We start from the raw sequence: 4700 nt of genomic DNA, 5'->3' as shown, positions 1-4700 counted from the left end.
TGACCAAAAAGAATGTGAAATATGAATGAGATGAAGCACAAGCTAGGGCCTTTCAGATGTTAAAAGATAAATTGTGTACTGCACCAATTCCATCTTTGCCAGATGGAGTGAAAGATTTTGTGGTATATAGTGATGCGTCAAAGTTGGGTTTGGGTTGTGTGCTGATGCAACGTGGAAAGGTAATAGTTTATGCTTCCAGACAGTTAAAAGATCATGAAAGACAGTATCCTACTCATGATATGGAGTTAGCGGCAGTGGTGTTTGCTTTGAAAATATGGAGACATTATTTGTATGGAATGAAGTGCCAAATCTTCACAGATCATAAGAGCTTGCAACATCTATTTCATCAGAAAAATCTGAATATGCGTCAGAGAAGATGGTTGGAATTGGTGAGTGATTATGATTGTGAGATTCTGTATCATCCAGGCTAAGCAAATGTAGTAGTCGATGCGTTAAGTCGACAAGAGAAAAGTGGAACGATTAAAGCTACAGCTTTACGAATTGAGTTATTACCCAGTATTCAAGAAGAATTACGAGAATTTCAACATGAGGCAATGAAAGAAGATAAGATCAAATGTGAAAGATTGGGTGGATTAGTATCTGATTTGGTAAGAGATGATACAGAATTTTGGAAGTTCCATAACAGAATTTGGGTACCATATTATGGTGATCTCAGAAGGCGTATTCTAAATGAAGCTCATCAGTCACGTTTTGCGATACATCCAGGTACAAATAAAATGTATCGAGATTTGAGACTACATTATTGGTGGTCAGGCATGAAGAAAGATATTGCTAAACATGTAGAACAGTGCTTGACTTGTCTCCAAGTAAAAATTGAACACCAACGTCCTTATGGTAAGTTACAATCTTTGGAAATTCCGGTTTGGAAATGGGATCATATTACTATGGATTTCATAACCAAATTGCCGAGAACATCGAAAGGATATGATGCGATATGGGTGATAGTGGATCRRTTATCTAAATCTGCACACTTCTTACCTATGAAAGAGTCATATTCGATGGAGAGATTAGCAAAGTTGTACCTTGATGAGATAGTGACACGACATGGAGTTCCATTATCAATTGTTTCTGATAGAGATAGTCGCTTCACTTCTATGTTTTGGAAGAGTTTTCAGAGAGAGATGGGTTCACAGATTAAATTGAGTACAACTTATCATCCTCAAACTGATGGACAGAGTGAACGAACTATCCAAACATTAGAAGATATGTTGAGATCTTGTGTTATTGATTTTGGAGGGTCGTGGGATAGCCATTTGACTTTGGTTGAATTTGCGTACAACAATAGTTATCATTCGAGTATTCAGGCAGCACCTTTTGAGGTTCTGTATGGGCGAAATGTAGAACTCCTTTGTGCTGGAATGAAATAGGTGAAAGACAGTTAGCTGGGTCTGAGTTAGTTCAGCAAACTGCAGATAAAATTGGGGTAATACGAGAACGAATGAAAGCGGCGCAAGATAGACAAAGAAGTTATGCAGATAAACGTCAGAAGCCGATTGAGTTCCAAATAGGTGATAAAGTAATGTTGAAAATATCACCATGGAAAGGTATAGTACGTTTTGGAAAGAGAGGGAAGTTAAGTCCAAGATATGTCGAACCATTTCCTATTATTGGGAGAGTTGGGGAAGTGGCCTATAAGTTATAACTTCCTTTAGAATTAAGTGGAATTCATGACACGTTTCATGTATCAAATTAAGGAAGTGTCTAATAAGTCCAGATGTGGCAGTACCATTACCTGAGATTAAGGTAGATGAAAAGCTATGTTTTGAAGAAACCCCTGAGCAGATTACTGATTATAAGGTGAAAAAGTTACGAAACAAAGAGATTGGGTTAGTAAAGGTTCAATGGCGTTATCATAAAGGGTCATATGCCACCTGGGAACCGAAATCGGAAATGCGAGTGAAGTATCCCTATCTGTTTGCTTAAGTGAATTCCGGGACGGAATTCTTTTAAGGAGGGAATATTGTAATAGTCTGGTTATTATTTTTGTTATATATATATGCATATATTTATTTATAAATATACATATATATATATATGATATATGTGAATGTTATGTGTAGGTGTGTGTGGGAGTATTAAAATAGTAAAAGAAGGGAGAGGGGTCGGCTATTAAGCCGCCTCTCAATTTCCTTGTGGGTGTGTAGGTATATAAAGAAATTGTGAAGGAAAAACACACACAACACACTTTCCATATTTAGAAGTTTTCTCTCTGAGAATTTGAAGAAAACGCACAAGAAGAAGAAGAAGGATTTAAAAGCTTTGGTTCTCAATTGCTAAAGGTGAGTGTATTAAGAGCTTTGGATATGAATTGCTTTCATACATATTGATAAGCATTTGGAACTGGTTATATTGAATTTTATAGCATTTTATGAAAGTTCTTGATTAAACCGTACATGTGTTGTACGGATTGTAATCCAGATAACTAAACCGGCCAAGAGGTGACCGGTGTATCATCTAAACTGGCCAAGAGGTGACCGGATATCATCTAAACCGGTCATGTGGTGATCGGTTTATTTCTAAACCGCTTGTGAGAAAAGGTTTAAGTCTATAAACCGGCTAAGGGGTGACCGGTATACTTTAAACCGGTCAAAAGGCTAAATGATGTATTGTCCGGTATACTCTAAACCGGACAAAGGGTGAACGGTGTATCATCCGGTTTATTCTAAACCGAACAATGTTATAATTGAAGTTTGACCGGACTTGTAATTCGGACAAGGGAGTTGGTTTATTTTCAAGTGTTTTGACCGGACTTCTAATCCGGACGATTATGACCGGACTTCAAGTCCGGATAAAAAGAGATGTTTTTACAAAGAATGTTTTTGGAATGATATAATGAGCAGTGTAAACTGCGTGTGAGATGGCGGTGTAACCGCGAGAGTGATATGAGCAGTGTAAACTGCGTGTGAGATGGCGGTGTAACCGCGAGARKGATATGAGCAGTGTAAACTGCGTGTGAGATGGCGGTGTAACTGCGAGAGTGATAGGGGCAGTGTAACCGCGAGAATGGTATAATTGAGAAAGAGATATGAGAATGAGATGACGGTGTAATCCGCGAGAAACATAAATATAATTATGTTTCGGAACATGTTTGATTCTAAACTGAATGTTTGGAATATATATATATTGTTGTATGAGATTATACACTCACTAGACTAATTGGTCTAACGTTCAGATGTTGGATTAACCTGTTTTGCAGGACAGCGTGCTCTGAAAGATAAAGGCARGRGAAAAGTCTAATTGTTGATATTAGYTTGWTATGCATATGTATTAAAGATACATTTTGATAGTTCATGTTTTGTAATAATACTATTTTAGTATTATGAGAATGATGATGTGAATTATATGCATTTGGAATATGAGGGTTGTTACAGTACCACATAAAATCGTATTATAACATCGGTGGAGACAGAGACAGAATAAAATAAAACATTAAAATCGAGATCTATCTCGTTACATTACGCAATAGCCTTCTAATTTTTTTATAAATTATTTATAAAGAATAAAATTCAATTCAATTTCAAATCAATTTTACTCGCTTGATTCATAATATTTAGAAGTTCAAAAATACCCCTCCCTTGGTATTGAAAAGACATGTATTTGATACCTGTGTCTGCTACGTAATCTCTTTATCAATTTACCACCAATTTAGTTACCAACTTTTATAATGGCACAGTTCTATGTCATGTCAGTGACTGTAATATCATGATTGTCACGTGTCATGGTCTTACGATTATTTAGATATCATCAAGACTACATGGTTTAAAGTACTTACTAGTTGTGTACCCGCACAATGCAGCGGGAGCTATGAATTTTAACGATTTTGAAGTTTCATTGGTTTTATTAGAGAAGATTTAACGATGATATAAGTTACACTTGATCTTTACATATTAATACAATTTGAATATATAAGAGTTATGGTTTCAATTATAGTCTATCGATGGAAAAAATTGTATGACAGTTTAAAACCCAATATATTTAAACAACTCCACAAATGCGTTCGATTTACACGAAGAGCAAAGAATCAAAAGATCAAGAACGAGACCGAAAGTTCTAAAATAATTAAATGAGAGATGAATGAAAAAACTTTTTATAACTAAAATTCTAGAATAATTAAATGACCGTTATATCTCTTTTAATTATAATATTTTTTTAATGATTTTTATAACTAAAATCACATTATTAGTCGCATAGAATGGTTATAAAATTTGAATATTTAAAAAATTTACAATAAAGTATGTTTTTTATCCTCGGGATTTGTTGAAAACTGCTATTTCCGTTCTTGTATTTTTAAAATTACAGGTTTTCGTTTTTATGGTTTACAATTCATCCTTTTTTTTTGTTCGTATAATTTATAATATATTGTTGTTTTCGTCCCTTATACTTAACATAAATCATTGATTTAAAACAATAAATTGTAAATCATGTGACAAAAAGCATAATTTCAAAAGCAGAGGAGGGAAAGCCAATTTTTAATAAACCACAAGGGCTAAAATAGTTGTTTACTAAAAGATTTAGGAATATGTTTGTACAATACTAGGAAATTGAGGACTATTTCTGCAAATAGTCCCAAACTTGGGGGAACCTTTTTGAAATAATTTCTCTGATAAACGGCAGCTGAGACACCCTAGAATCCCCGACGACTGAAACGACGTCGTAAGGCAGTGTTATGCGCAGACAAC

The sequence above is a fragment of the Cynara cardunculus genome (assembly GCF_001531365.2).
Source record: "Cynara cardunculus var. scolymus isolate 2C chromosome LG 14, CcrdV1, whole genome shotgun sequence".
Classification (NCBI taxonomy): domain Eukaryota; kingdom Viridiplantae; phylum Streptophyta; class Magnoliopsida; order Asterales; family Asteraceae; genus Cynara; species Cynara cardunculus.
This window is presented reverse-complemented; position numbering follows the sequence as displayed.